This window comes from Polypterus senegalus, chromosome 14 (assembly GCF_016835505.1).
Source record: "Polypterus senegalus isolate Bchr_013 chromosome 14, ASM1683550v1, whole genome shotgun sequence".
Lineage (NCBI taxonomy): Eukaryota > Metazoa > Chordata > Cladistia > Polypteriformes > Polypteridae > Polypterus > Polypterus senegalus.
The window spans coordinates 65,044,267-65,061,164 of NC_053167.1; the positions used below are offsets into that span (position 1 = coordinate 65,044,267).

The 16,898-nt window shown below is 39.9% G+C and overlaps 1 long non-coding RNA gene across 1 annotated transcript; it reads right to left on the reverse strand.

Moving 5' to 3' along the window:
- Window positions 1-5,913: 5,913 nt before the first annotated feature.
- LOC120514905 lies at window positions 5,914-15,311 on the reverse strand. The gene is made up of 2 exons (XR_005630542.1): window positions 15,273-15,311; window positions 5,914-6,197 (listed from the first exon to the last, which is right to left on the reverse strand). It is a non-coding gene; the product is annotated as an uncharacterized LOC120514905 (long non-coding RNA).
- Window positions 15,312-16,898: the final 1,587 nt, after the last annotated feature.

Below are 16,898 nucleotides of genomic sequence, written 5' to 3' on the forward strand. Positions count from 1 at the left end.
CTGCCTTAGGTCTTTGTAGGGTCGCTCTTTGGATACATGGATGTTTTGAGTTCCAAATAAATTAGGTTATTGTTGAATCTAATTGCTTAAAAATGATTTATTAAAGTATATTGGAATGTTTTGAAATAAAAAAAGAAGCTTAGGAAGAATAATCATCTTAACAACATTAATTCTTCCAGCTAGAGTGAGATGAAGGGTTGACCATCTATGTAAGTCTTGCTTAATTTTTTCCATATAGACAGTGACATTTTGTTGATAAAGAGCTGTGATATTTACCCCTAGGTATTTAAACTGATCTGCAATGATAAAAGGTAGGGTTTCCAATCTAATATTATATGCTTGAGAATTCACTGGAAAGTATACACTTTTATTCAAATTAATTCTGAGACCAGAGATCTTTTGAAATTCTGTGAGTGCTGTTAAGACTGGTCACATTTTAGATTAGGTAATAATTATAAAGCAGCTAATAAGAGTCTATGAATATTTTTATTATCTATGTTGCTAACAATTATAAATTATTATTAAAAGTAATAAAAAGGCTTATCATTTTTCTTATAAAATGCAGACCTCAACTAAAGTGTGGATTTTGATTTGTTTAGATTTTTTGTTGGCTTTGACTTTATTATTTGGAACAATCTGGAGTAGAAAGTAATTTTTGGTGCAATTTGAAACTATAAAACTTGATTTTACCTTTAATTTATTGAGCTAAATAAATGTATTTTGGCCTTTTAAAGTGATCCTACTTGCTACTCACCATTTGCTCAGTTCTGTTTCTATCCCAAAATTAAATGATTAAATAGCCACTCCACCTCTGCTGACCATTTTTGTTTTTTGCCAGTTCTTAGTGCTGTTGTTGTAAACGTAATAAATAATTGTCAGAATCTATTCAAGTCTCAAACAGGACATTGTTTTTGGTGATTCCATCCATCCAACCATTCCAGGTCCCAAACAGGAGTTTCTTTTTGGTGACTCTATCCATATTTTCATTTTCTAACCCCATTTATTCTACGATAGGGGCAACCATGAACGTTGTTCTATTTTTTCTTTGGTATGACCATTCTCAGTCCTTACCTCAAAAATTTGTGTGTCAACCTGTCAGCATTTTTGTGTCTTTCTGCTGGATGATTGGAGCCTTTTAAATCCTTTTAGAGGTCAAATGAATATGGAAACTCCACTGCAGGACTGCACCATTGTTGAACAATGTATCGTAGTGAGATTCCTTTGGGAAGTGGGAATGAAACTTTCTGAAATTTACAGAAGAATGTTTTCTAAGAAGCAAATGCAGCATTACTCAATGAAAATGTTACGAATGTATAGAAAGGTTTAAAGCTTGGAGAACAAGTGTAACCAAAGAAGCTCAATCTGCTTGACCATCAACATCACACACACACACACAAGTCTACATCAACATTGGAAATGTCTTCATCAAAGAAGACTGATGAATTACACTGTTGCTGCACATATGAATATCAGCTATGGATCTACACATACCATATTACATGATGACTTGGGGTATCATAAAGTTTGTGCAACAAGGGTACCCAAAGAGCTTCCTGATCTGCACAAGCCACCAGCTTTTGGTGAATTTCAGCAGGTTTCACTCCCTCTGAACAAACATCTCAATATGGTGCATTGTTCAACAATGATGTGGTCCTGCAGTAGAGTATCCATGTTCATTTCACCTTGGCTTCAACTAAACTTACACCAGCTCATTGTGCTGTGCATGTTCAAACTACCCATAAGCCACCGCAAAAGTGTTGTATTGCATCAGCCGGTATCTGTTAAGGTTACTGTGTAATTTCAAATTGCCTTTACTTTTAGATTTACCCTTGTGTTGAGGTTTTATTAGTGGTGTCAGCACATCACACTTTTTCATAAAAAACAAGAGTATTTACGAAGCGATAATTGCTAATGATGGATCATTTGCCTCTATTATCATTGCACATGTTCAATTGTAAAGATGGTGTGCATGGTATTCACAATAATGAGAAAGGCAAGACTGAACCAATTTATGCTTTACAATGTAGAATGAAAGCATAAAATGTCAAAGCCCCACAAGTCCTCCTACAATGAAACAGTGGGAAAAGAAGCCATTCATTAGAGTAAACTAACCTCTATTTCTAAACAATAAAGTGAGAAAAACCAATCTTGTGACTGGTCATCCATGCTAACATGCTTGATACCAATTTTTATAGGCTGATTACCGGTCAAAGGTTACTGCAGGCACTTCTGCTGCATTTCTTGAAGACAGATAAGCTTCTCCCTGACCACAACAGAACAGTACAGAGATGAAAGAGAAGTAATATTGCAGTATGGATACATTTATATGATGCCTATTAACTACAGTATATCACAATGTCCTGATGTCTTTCAGTTATAATAAAACACTAATCATACTAATAACATCTTCTTTATACTTTCTGGTTCAAACATGTTTAAACTGCAGAAATGCAAAGAAATGGGAAATATTGCTGTTTTTGTGCATGGCTCACAAAAAAAGGGTATATAATTTCACTAGTAGTCATATTCAGTTTTGCAATTGCAGGATGCAGTTCCTGAATATTAGCAGGTGAAGACCTCAAACATTTATATGATAAGACTGCACTGTCAAGAAGAACAATATACCAAAACAAACTAAGACAAACACCCAAAACTGTGCCTTCTAATCTCTCTAGTGAGACACCTGGCGACACTACCTCCCTGTGCCGGAGAGCCTTACCGATCTGTAAGCTTACTATTCCAAGCTCCAAGGCTCTCTAGCTAAGGAGCTACTTTATACTTTCCTTTGAAACTTGGAACCACTTCTGGGATCAGAAATACTTCCAAAAGAGTCCTATGTCCTTTTTTCCTGAGTGCACACTGGTGGCCCCTGGCTTACCTGCACTCCTAAGCCCTATCTATTAAAAGGTGAGGCCCTATTTCTAACAGGAGGAGTAGGAGGAGGAGGTTGGGAGCATGCACTGATAACATGTTGCACACCCACCACATGTCGAACCACATAGATTGAGATCTGAGTGCAGCGGGTGACACCTCAGCACCACACAGGAACCGAGTGAGGTTTTTCAAAGTGGCTAGAGTGCCAATCCTGCCACCAACCCCCAAGTTTTGCTTGTAAGGTGAAGAAACTGTTTGCAGGGCTGGATGCCGATTAACACCATAGCCAGATCCATCCATCTATCTTTTTCTGCTTATCTGAGATCGGGTCGTGGGGGCAGCAGCTTGAGCAGAGATGCCCAGACTTCCCTCTCCCTGGCCACTTCTACTAGCTCTTCTGGGGGAATCCGGAGGCGTTCTCAGGCCAGCCAAGAGACATAGTCCTTCCAGCGTATCCTGCGTCTTCCCCCGGGCATCCTCCCGGTTAGACGTGCCCAGAACATCTCATCAAGGAGGCGTCCAGGAGGCATCCTAACCAGATGCCCGAGCCACCTCATCTGACTCCTCTCGATGTGGTGGAGCAGTGGCTCAACTTTGAGCTCTTCCTGGATGATCAAGCTTCTCACCCTAACTTTAAGGGAAAGCCCAGACACACTGTGGAGGAAACTCATTTCAGCCACTTGTTTCGCAATCTCGTTCTTTTGGTCACTACCCACAGCTCATGACCATAGGAACGTAGATCGATCAGTAAATTGAGAGCTTTACCTTTCGGCTCAGCTCTTTTTTCACCATCACAGACCAATGCAGAGCCCACATCACTGCGGATGCTGCACCGATCCGCCTGTTGATCTCACACTCCATTCTTCCCTCAATCATGAACAAGACCCCAAGATACTTAAACTCCTCCACTTGGGGCAGGATCTCATTGCCAACCCTGAGAGGGCAATCCACCCTTTTCTGGCTGAGGACTATGGTCTTAGATTTGGAGGTGCTGATTCCCATCCCAGCCGCTTCACACTTGGCTGTGAACCAATCCAGTGAGAGCTGAAGATCACAGCCTGAGGAAGCAAGCAGGACAACATCATCTGCAAAACGCAGTGACCCAATCCTGAGCCGACCAAACTGGATGCCCTCAACGCTCTGGCTTCGCCTAGAAATTCTGTCCATAAAAGTTATGAACAGAATCGGAGACAAAGGGCAGCCCTGGCAGAGTCCAACTCTCACCAGTTGGACTTACTGCCAGGAATGTGGAACAAGTTCTGACACCGCTTGTACAGGGACTGAACAGCCTTTATCAAGAGGTCTGGTACCCAATACTCCCAGAGCACCCCCCACAGGATTCCCTGAGAGACATGGTCGAATGACTTTTCCAAGTCCACAAAACACATGTAGACTGGTTGGACAAACTCCCATGCACCTTCCAGAACCCTGCCAAGGGTGTACAGCTGGTCCACTGTTCTGCGACTAGGATGAAAACCACACTGTTCCTCCTTAATCCCAGGTTCGACTATATGATGGACCCTCCTCTCCAGGACCCCTGAATAGACTTTTCCAAGGAGGCTGAGGAGTGTGATCCCTCTGTAGTTGGAACACACCCTCCGGTCCCCCTTCTTAAAAGAGAGGGACCACCACCCCGGTCTACCAAGACATTCTACAACATTCAGAGCCTTGAGGAACTCCGGGCATATCTCATTCACCCCCGGGGCCCTGCCACCAAGGAGTTTTTTGACCACCTCAGTGACCTCAGTCCCAGAGATGGGGGAACTCACCTCCAAGTCCCCAGGCTCTGCTTCATCATTGAAAGGCATGTTAGTGGGATTGAGGAGGTCTTCGAAGTACTCCCCCCACTGACCCACAATGTCCAGAGTCAAAGTCAGCAATGCAACAGCCCCACCATACACAGTGTTGATACTGAACCGCTTCCCCCTCCTGAGGTACCGGATGGTGGACTCCAAAAAGGATGGGTACTCCAGACAGCTGTTCGGCTCATACGCACAAACAACAGTTAGGACCTGTTTCCCCACCCGAAGGTGGAAGGAGGCTACCCTCTCATCTACTGGTGTGAACCCCAATAAACAGGCTCCAAGTCGGGGGGCAATAAGTATGCCCACACCCACTCGGTGCTGCTCACCGGGGGAAACTCCAGAGTGGTAGAGAGTCCAGCCCCTCTCAAGGAGATTGGTTACAGAGTTCACGCTGTGTGTCGAGTTGAGCCCGACTATATCTAGCCGGAACCTCTTGACCTTGCACACTATCTCAGGCACCTACCCCTTAAGAGAGGTGACATTCCACATCCCAAGAGCCAGCTTCTGTAGCCGAGGATCGGACCACCAAGGTCTCCGCCTTCGGCCACCACCTGACTCACACTGCACCCAACCTCCTTGGCCCCTCCTACAGGTGGTGAGCCCATGGGAAGGGGGACCCGCGTTGTTTGTTCGGGCTGTGCCTGGCCGAGCCCCGTGGGTTCAGACCTGGTCACCAGGTGCTCGCCATCGAGCCTAACCTCCAGGCCTGGCTTCAGAGGTGGGCCCTGGTGGCCCGCGTATAGGCAAGGGAAAACGCCATCCAAAGTTTTTCTTCATCATAGGAGGTTTCCTGCCCATCTAGGCAGCATAGAGAAATCCATGATCATGCAAAAGAGTCCATAAAATGAAACTGATGAAAGAAGAAAACCACTTCTCCATCTTGCACAGGTCTTTTGTATTTGCCTTACATTACACATACTTCTAAAGTATGTGATGTAGACATGACCATTTTTAAAATATCATTTTTTTCTGCTTGATCAATTTTACTTCATCTGAACAAAGCAAAAGCTCATTTATTTGGGAAGGTTAAAGGGACTAAGGAATGAGATATGAGTCACCGTGTTTGTACTGCTCACCTACAAAATCCAAGTATTGATGTGTTGAGACAGCATATACAGGAGGAATTGAAAAAGAAACACATGGGAGGCAGTGTTTGACCATGTAAACTGCAGCTCTTCTCAATAGACACATGTTCAAAAGTATAAATGTGAAAAGAAAAGGCAAAAGGAGTAAAAAGGTTTGGGAATGGCCACCCCTTATACTGAAAAAATTTAAATCAGAAATCAAGCATGTCCATACAGAACTGAGTTCCCAATGGAACTGAGTTAACAGGGTGAGACTGAGTTATAAATATGACTAAAATAGGAAGAGGATGGATCAGAGTGGCTAGAACAGAAACTTATATCTTTTGTAGGTGGGTTCTGGAATAGAATTGACATCATCAGAGAGAGTTGGAAGTGACATCCTCAGTGGGTGAGTCGATTGTGATGTCATTGGGAGGCATGTTCTTCAGCTGGTCTGCAGAGGGACAAAAGGAGAAAGGATCAGATGACAGCGGCAACCCCTGGTCTGACTGAGAAATAACACAATTTGAGTTCATCAACCGTCTCCTATGTGCACGTGCCTGACAATGTGTTAAATTGTCCTCAGATGATCATTTGTTGCATAATGCTCCTCTGGTTAAAATGCTACTAATAGTTATTTTGTGAATGGAAAAGATGAGTTTGATTAAAATAAAAGTTTGGTAAGGTACCTATTGTTCATTTTTTTCACACAGAAAACACAATAATGCTTCTATTAAATTCTACTGCTTAACTGTATAATCAAGCATAAGAATGGAACAACATTCTAAAATGTATTTTATCCAATTCAGGTTTACTTAGGGCCAATTGCTCTCTCAACAGCATCAAATGCAGCATTGGATACAACCCTAAGAAGACCTCAGTCCCAGTCAGGCCACAATTATGTAGAAATCCATCCATCCATCCATTTGCCAACCCGCTGAATCTGAATACAGGGTCACAGGGGGTCTGCTGGAGCCAATCCCAGCGAACACAGGGCACAAGGCAGGATCCAATCCTGGGCAGGGTGCCAACCCACCGCAGGACACACACAAACACACCCAGCACACACTAGGGCCAATTTAGAATCGCCAATCCACCTAACCTGCATGTCTTTGGATTGTGGGAGGAAACCGGAGCGCCCGGAGGAAACCCACGCAGACACAGAGAGAACATGCAAACTCCACGCAGGGAGGACCCGGGAAGCGAACCCGGGTCTCCTAACTGCGAGGCAGCAGCGCTACCACTGCGCCACCGTGCCGCCCTATGTAGAAATCCAAGGTGATAAAGACTTTATTATCATTAAAGAAAATGTGAATTGTCACACAGGTGTGCAAAGGTTGGGGTGACAAGCTAGCAGTACTCTGTTTAACTGGTAACTGTGATGTCAACACAATTTCACAAGTTAAACAACTCTTAGCTGCTGAAAGCTCCATCACTCCTTGCTCTGGGGTCAAACAACGATCTCCTGGCTTCGTACTTCTGGCTTTATGGGTCCCAGCTCTCAAAGGATGGGACAAATGCTACCCTTTGGAGGTGGGGCCATGCCTCTTCTCCTGGGTGATTGCTCAGTGTGTTAGAGAAAATGAACATACCATTAGCAACAGTGTCCCCTACTGATAAGGAAAGGTATTTGTCCACTTACCACAGCCTTCTTGGGGCCTCATGTATAAATGGTGGGTATACACAAAAATGTTGCGTAAGAACGTTTCCATGTTCAAATCATGATGTATAAAACCTAAACTTGGCATAAAGCCACGCACATTTCCATGGTAGCTAATACCCTATTGTACACAAGTTCTCTGCTCGGTTTTGCAGACTGGCGGCACCCAGCGTCAAAGCAGTGCTACTGTTCCTGTGTGGTTATCCTTTCTTTTTTAGATCCACATCCCTGACGTGGCTTTATAAATACACTGAAATTAACCGCATATTGTTTATTAGTTTAAAGCATCTGATTGTAATTAACCTGTAACAATATAATGGTCCACAGAATGGTCAAACTATTCCAAATACCATAAGTGCTTTAATGTTGTTACTCTCACTGCACCTCAGATCCCACATCAGATCATCTTTTTCCTTATTACTCTCACTGCACCACTCGGAGTATTTATATCACTGTATCTGAGTGTGAATCACAGCTCTACAGCAGCTGATTGGAAAGAGAATTATCGGTATACAGCATCAAGCACACACTGCCTCACCCATGCTGTCTATTGAACTGCTCTCATATGACAAACGCTTCAGAGACTTTCCTGTACTGACCTCACAGTTCAGAAACAGTTTCATCCCAAGAACTCTAAACGCACTCAATCAGTCCATCAAGTGCTCCTTGTAGAACTGTTTGTACTTATTAGTACGATCACCTCACTGTAAACTTGCACTAAAGTTATAATATTGCACAACCTGAGCCACTTTATAAAGCGCGTATTTACATATGATGACGATATCATTTTTAAGATTAAATGCAGCAAAATATGTTTATTATATTATACAGATAAAACTTTAACTTTAACTACATGGTGTCGCAGTGCTAGCGAGCCGCTGGCACTCCGTTCACAGATTGTTCCTGCCTCGCGCTGTATTCTTGCTGGTGCTAACGCAACACTGGACAGAATAATTAAACACATACTATGAAGATATTTCGATGTTCCTTAAACGTTTTGAAGAATCGCCATTCTAAGCTTACAGAAGACTTAACATCTATTACAGAGCTGATTGTGTGGCGATTGGGTATTTGGAGAAAGAAAAGTAAGGACAGGAATTGGAGGTTAGTACATTTGAAAGAGACAGTAATGCTACAATAAAGTATTTCATCGAAGGTAGCACACGGCGCAGCAAGCATCTTGCATGAGACATGAACAATCACTGCACAACCGTGTTCCCATGTTTAATAACATGCTTTAACTCCTATCATCATGGAAATTATATCACGTATACATCTCAGTATTTTAATTATTCAGAGAGCTGTAATATCACGAATGTAATGGATTCTGTGTCCTGTTGGAGGAAGAGAAAGCCCAAAAGCATGTAGTGATTCACACACATAGAGCACATAGAAGATCAAATACAAAACAAAGCATTTAACGTACTACTTTAGATATGATGGGACTGAGAAACCAGTAAATTAAACGATTTTAAGATGAAGTTTATGATGTTCTACTTTAATGACAAAATAAACTACATGATTAAAGTGGAAATTTAGAGATTAAAGTTGACATTTCATGCTTTTTCATCACTGTGTGCCTTTTTTTCTCTGTACCCTAATAAGCTAGAGTCAGCAGGAAAGTAGAGCAAAGTGGTGGCTCTTAGGCTAGGGATCTGCACCAGCAATCAGAAGGTTGATAGTTCAAATCCTGTAAATACCAAAAGTGGCTCAACTCTGTTGGGCCCTTGAGCAAGGCCCTTAACCTGCAATTGCTTCACCCTGGGTATGATGTTAATCTGCATCCAGCCCTGTAAGCAAGTCTTCCAACTTACAGGAAAACTTAGGGGTTGGTGGTAGGATTGGCACTCCAGCCACCATAAAAACCCTCACACTGTTCCAGTATGGTGTTGAGGTCACCTGCTGCACACGGGTGCATATCCAGGTGGTGTGGTGGGAGCAGCAACACGCTATCAGCACATGCTCCCATCCTCTCTCTTTCAACAGAAGAGTTGATTTCACTGAAGGAAGAAAGTAGAATGCCCATGTCATGAAAGAGAGTTTGCAGTGAGAAAGATGTTACTTATTATAAAAATATTACTTATTTTCTGTTATTTAACTATTGGATTTTTTCTCCTGTTACTGTTAAAATTATTATTATGATTAAATGATTCCTATTGTGAATTTATTAAGTGCTAATTACTTTACACTTTCTAATAAATAAAGTCTGTTTAACTCAAATATTAAAAGTGGCTTCTTTAGGAAAGTTTCTAGGTTTCAAAACTTCCTAGAAGAAGGTACAGTGATACTTATTTTGTAATAGTTACACCCTTTGCTAAAAGAACAGTGTTGACTCAGCCTTTAATTGTATTTTAAAATATAGCTTTTGTTCATTTGTTTGTGAATAAGAGTTGAATATTCTCTTCCTTCTACATTGAAAAGCATTCTTTCGTCCTTTCTTGATCTAGGGATAAACAAACTCCACTGGTGTATAAGCAGAATAAATGTCCCAATAATTTTTTAAATAGCAATTGCACATTACATGTGCTTGCTTTTTTAACATGTCAATCTGCTTTCTTGGAATACTCTAGTTTTCTCCCACATTCCGAAGACATATGCAGGTAAGGTTGTCTGGCAACTCAGACTGGCTTTATTGAGCTATACTGCATATATGAGCAAGTGTGATGGTCTGTGAAGAGTTAGTTCCAACTTGAGCAGGCTCTGGCCTCCTATATTAGAGTAAGTATATCTGGAAAATAAATTATGTATTAATCTTTGAAAACCATAATTTGGTATCAAGCAGTCTCAGTTCTAATATTTTACCTGAGAATAATTTAAAAAATCCCCTTTAGCTCAAATTTTAATTCCAAGAAAGGTAAGTGATTAACATAAAATGTATGGATATAAAGTCAGTCATTATCCAACCTGCTACATCCTAACACAGGGTCATGGGGGTCTGCTGGAGCCAATCCCAGCAAACACAGGGCGCAAGGCAGGAACAAACCCTGGGCAGGGCACACGCACACACACCAAGCACACACTAGGGACAATTTAGGATCGCTAATGCACCTAACCTGCATGTCTTTGGACCGTGGGAGGAAACCCATGCAGACACGGGAGAACACGCAAACTCCACGCAGGGAGAACCCAGGTCTCCTTACTGTGAGGCAGCAGTGTTACCACTGCACCACCGTGCCGCACAGATATAAAGTTAAAAGGGAAAGTTAAACAATTTAGAAAATGTATGCATGATGTAACATTATAATGTGTCTGGGGACTTATTTCACTAACTGGAAAGTTAGAGCATTTTTATTTTTTTAGTTACCTCTTCATCAAAGAGCTATATTTAAAATAACAGCGATAATAAAAAGCAAAACATGCGTTAGTAGACTACATTAAACCCATGCATGTTAACAGTATTTTACAATGTCATGTAGTTAAAAATGTAGCTCAATTGGGCTTGTTGTGGTTAAATAGTTTTCATAAACAGAAGATTCTTCTTCAAGTGATGTAAAAGTGGCATCGAATGAGTTCCTCATGTTAGTGGATGGTTCTGAAGGGTCTGTGGCTAATTGTAGTTCAAATTTCTTAAATATGACATTTCTGAAAGACATTAATATCTCAAGGTAAAATGGTACACTGCTTCAGATCATGATGGAGAGTGTCAGAAAAATAGTGAATCATTATATTACTGAGTCACGTGGTTGCTTTTAGTGTAATGTTAATGCTGAGTACATATTTTTCATTGTAGGTATAGTATATGGATTGATGTTTACATACTTCCTTTCCTCTTATATTTATTTCTAAATAAGTGATTTTTTGCTTTCTTTCTTGTACACCAGTTAATTTATTTCTAGCAGTAGGAGAAGTGAGCTGGTTTACCAGAAGCTTGCAAGTGTGTGCCTCTCCTGGCATTATACTGGCTTGTGCTGCTGATGTTTTTGGCATCAGAGTGGCTGCCGGAAGAGTAAAAGAGGAAAATATACAAATTATGAGTTGAAGTGACCTCAGTTAAGGTAAATTTGAAAAAAACAAACTAATCTGTAACTGAAGTTGCACAGTTTTTTTCCCATTTTTTAAAATAGATGTGTTTGCAGATTTGCCAATGCTTTTCAAAGGGATATTTTGAATTTTAAAATAATTGTAGTATAAGTGTGCCAAATTTCAACAAACTCGATCCACTTGGAATTCAATCATTTCATGTGGGCAGACAGATGGAGAGACAGACAGTCATGGCAACTGCAGTAGGTTTGTACAATATGCAAATGAACATAAAAAGGGAAGAAAAGGTGGAGTTAAGGACAGAATATTTTCCAAACAACTGCACACTTTAACTAAAGTTTTACTAAAGGAATATTGGATATGGCTAAGTAAAGAAATAAAATTTTAATAATGATTCTTTTTTTAGTATTTGGTATGCTATATTAATGTCTATAAATACAAGAAGCTGCATGAATTAATGATACAGATAGCTGTAAAACAATCTGATTTTTAGAACACATCTCACTTCATCTCAGTCATCATGAAGTAAATTAACAGGCAAGTCACCAAATTTCAGTGTATCAAAAATTCAAAAAGTATTTTCCAGTATTATTTGAAGTTCTTGACTTTGTTGATCACTGTGACAGGAGAAACTATCCAAGCAGTACACTGAGAACATACATACACAGATTTCAAAGAATCTATAGAGAAAGCAGTGTCACTGATGAAAAGTGCAGTTAGACGTAGAAATCCTTTAGGCTCAGACCCACCCTCTCCTCTCATATGTAGTTAATCCCTTGCCATGACATCATAATCTGTTGCTTAACAAAGATAATTGGTCTACAGTCAAATAAATGGAGGGGCACAGTAAAAAAATAGGGAACTTGTCTTTTCTTCCCTCCTTTAGCATTCTGCCTTGTGAAACCTCCTACTGTAGCTACTCCTGTTTCTAGTGCTCTCTTATGTTTTGACCTAATGCCTATGTTGTAGATGCTATTTATCTTTTATTTATATTTTTTAGTTTATTTTTGTTACCCTGCAGTGGGCTGGTGCCCTGCCCGGGGTTTGTTCCCTGCCTTGTGCCCTGTGTTGGCTGGGATTGGCTCCAGCCGACCCCCGTGATCCTGTAGTTAGGAATTAGCGGGTTGGATAATGGATGGATTTTTGTTACCTATTTAGTTTTGTGATCAATTTTGGCCTTTTTTATGGATTTTCTTTTTTCTATCATTTATTTACTCATTGTATTTTTGAGCTCCAGATAGATTTTGGATGCTCATTTTGAATAATGGATTACATTTTATTGTTATTTATTTGTTGCCAATTTTTAGTTTCCAGCTGCTCATTTTGTTCTGGTTCATACCTGATAAGTGTAATGAGGCATTGATTCAACATGTAATCCTTACAGCTTATTCACTATGGCACAGAGGCTGCTCTGTGAGAAGGCTGCAGAGGTGCAATTGCCTAAGAAGCTACCATCTGACTGTGCCTTGAGGAGCCATGATTAAATTAAATAACAATTTATATGTATTAAATCTGTAATCCAAAAGTAGTATCCAGAAACTAAAAGGAAGTCAAATACACAAATAGACAAGCATTGGCAAAGCAAAAAACCCTACACAGGAACCAAAAAAATAAGCAAAGAAAGCAGAGAACAGAAGACAGCAAAGAAAAATCTACAAAACAGAATAGAATAGAAATGTTCAGAAATGTTACAACTGAGAATGAAAGCCCACTTCTCTTATATCTCCATGGCCCATAACATAATATTACGCAGTCCACTTTTAATTGGTCTGCAAAATATTAACATGGGTATCACCAAGAAAAAACTGCATGTGAGAGAATAAACTAAGACAGAGGCCAGGTCTCACCTAGACAGTTGTTCCTACTGTAGAAATTAAAATATTGTTACAGTTTTGAAACACAAAAATATCCTTTTTATAGATGGATTTACAATTAAAATTCATTGAGAATGTCAAATGATGAAACCTAAAAGAATTCTTCATTACATGCCACAAATGATTTAGTAATAACAAGCTGGTCCTTCATAAGAGGGTGACCTCAACCCCTCTTGGATGATTGTAATCAAATGGGCCTATCTCTTATTGAGTCAGTGTGGTGCACTTGAATAATAAGCTGAGTGAGTCACAATGATGTGATTCCAAAGCTTAGTCACTGAATTGCTTTAGCTAAAGAGCAGACTTGATTTGGATACTCTGGGATAAATTTGTACATTAAACAAAGAAGCAAGATTTAAAATGGAAGTACACTGGATGAACTCTGTATATGATGTACGGTTTGCACTTGTGTACTGTACATAAACTTCAGGTCATGGAACTGTATGATTAATTATGTGGCCTGGCTAATGTGACACACCAGCTACCTTAAAATGGGTAGGGAAGAAACAGCAGTGAGGGGAAAATTATATTTAGGAATTAGGAATAAAAAAGAATGGAATCAACCTTTGAGCAGGTGCAATGCTGAATAAAAAATTAAATTGCATTGAATAATAAATTATTGTAATTATACAGATCACATTACAAGGCACATGTTAGAAATGTGTACAACAGTGTTAACCACTCTGTTACCCTTGTGTAATACTACATGTTTCTTTATGTCACTGTATCTGGACAGTACTGTTATGAGTTTTATTCACATGTGCATGTTAACTGTGGCACACAGAGGCTCAGCAGTTAGAATTGCTGACCAAGCATTGGATTAGATAGCCAAAGACAACTGGAGGCTTGTATAGTCAGCTTAAACACAGGTTAGGTATTTCTGTCCTCTATCAGCACAAACCTTCTTTCCTTCTTGGGAGAATGAGAATCGACATGTAAGCACTATGATATTTCTGTATTTTGTGGGAGAGGAATTCAGCCCTTGTTTGGAAACGAGAAGACCAGCAAATGAAGCAAGAACCATATAAAAGGTCTGGACAGTGGCCAGACCCTTCGAGCTGTGCGACACCAGGTGTGTTGAAAAACCTCCCAGCGTAGGGACGGAAAAATGGCTGACTGTGTTGATCCAGATTCCCACCTGGATAAAGTCTGTCCATATGCCTCCCATCTGTAACTGCGTAAAACGTCAGTAAATGTAAGCTAAAAGATATTTTGTCTCATGTGATTCTTGTACCGCCGTAATCACTATGGGAGGGATATCACCTTTTCTGGTATATTATGATATTGTTTAATTATTTAATAAGCCACAATATTAAAAGAACACATTTCAAGAGAGCTAATGCCTCTGCAGGAAACATAATGGCGTAGTCGGCAGGATTGTGGCTACATTAATAATTATATTATTATATATTAATTATAATATTTTATATATATATTAAACATATGCTTACACTGATGAATGGGAGGCTCGGTAATAATATTTGATATATATATTTCGGGATTGGTTGCGCACGGTCATGGACTCCCGGCCGAGAATTAAAAACTGCCTTAACATGCCTGGCCTGATTAATTTATCCCATCAAAAGACAAGAGGCGGACTTGTCAAACTCGGCACAGTGCATGAGGCTGGAAAGAAAGCCCGACATCTGTCGGCGAATCGTGGTAGCGTCTGCTACCTACGGTATGAGTGAACTTTAAGGTTGGACTTTTAAGTTTAACGCATAAGTGGGACTAAAATTGGACAAAATAAATGGAATACAACAAGATTGAAACTGATGGCACGAGACTGGCTGTCCAGTAAAATGAAACGGCACTCACAGGGCAGCACAGATTAATTAATGGCCGTACGAAGCCCAAAATCTACCTAGAAAAGTAAATGCCGTGTTGGGAAACACGTATTTACAATAAATTACATCGCTAGCCTTTAGAAAACAATATTGAAGGCTATAAAGAACGGCGCGTTATTGTATATTAGTTGCGGCAGGCAGACAAGACATGCAGGCATTGCACTCACCTTGCCGTTTGCGTGGTAATCCAGCGGAGCTGAAAAAAACTTAAAGATGAAATCAAAGCAACAGCGATAGAATCCATAACGTCTCAATCACGATCGCTAAAATAATTTGTAGAAATCTTTAATGGCATCCAAGCAGCTCGATGCAAAAATACAAGCTTCGTCCACGTGTTACAAGCAGTCTAAAAGACGCCAGCTGTTTCTATCAGTCTACCTACAAGGGTAAAGGTTACAGGTTAAAGGTTTTGGCAAAACCCCACCTATTTTGGTACTTTTAAGAAATTGCCGTGTGTTTAAACACACAGAAATAATTAAATTACCTTTTAAATATAGCTTAAATAACGAACATACTTTATAAGCTAATGTTTAAAAAGAATTTGTAAAACGGTGTACACATATAGCGCTAAAATGCAAAAGAGCTCGAACAACAAAGTGGAAAAAGAATAAATACATTTGGGGTTAAAACTTACAATAAGAACAATTGGTTTAAAGCAAATCAAAAAAGAATGTCTCCACTTTTGTTTAAAACTTATAAACGTGCAAAACATTTTTTTTCTTTTAAACCCTGATCAAGTTTAAAGGAAAAATACTCTTTTAATAATACTAAATAATAAGGGAGACAAGTTCTCACGGATATGTAGCATGTGCCCGATTGTGCATGAATGGAGGTTATGTATTTTGGGAACTCTTAAGGAATGTATGGTGGCGCAGTGGTTAGCACACTTGCCCGGTGATACGAGATAAAGGTTCAAGCATGTATGTTTTCCTTGTTAAGTCAGAATATTCTTTGTGACCGCATAACTTTTTCTGGGAACACTTTCTTGTTGTGGAATTGTGCTGCGTGATTTCCTCGCGCGTGGATTTTCTTGTTGTCGCAGAATTTACGGATCGCCACGGGTAATACGTTACCCTCGTTTGACGCTGAGTCGTAATGTTCGCCACGAAAATTCCATGATCTGGAAAATAGCGCGTATGAAACTGAGGTAAGAAGCATTCCTAATATTTTCAGTAATATCAGCTTGCGGCCTGAGATGTTGTTTGATTAATAATAAGCATGAAGGAAAAGACGTGCTTAAGTATGTTGCATGGTGAAACCCTATAGATAAACAAAAAAGCACAACCTCGAGTGAGTTTATAGCACGTGTGCTAGAAATCGAGAACTTTATTCTGTGAATGAAGTATTGTTGTAAAAGAGAACGTGAGTATGTGAATACATGTGAAAGAATGAAGCAATTGCCAAATACTGTGTGTAAGAAATGACTGAAACGAGTGAAGGTTGATTGTCTGTTCTCTAGTGAACGAATTTCTGCTTTAGCTAAGTAATTCTACTTGGACATGAAGCAGAGTTTAGAATCTAGAAAAGAAAATAAAAGACGAATAAATTATTTTTATTCAGAGTCTGGGGTGGCAGATGCGTGTTTATGTCATTTGTAAGTCTGTCTTTCTATGTTCGTCAGCTGACTAAGAATGTAAATAAACTGTAGAAATGGGAGACGTCCCATATAATAATATTCAAAGTTAAATGTAATACATGTGAATATCAATAGTGATCATGACTGGTGATTGATAACACAATCTGTGCCTGGTCTGTGTTTTGAAGCCTGCAAACAGATGCAGAGTTTAAATAAC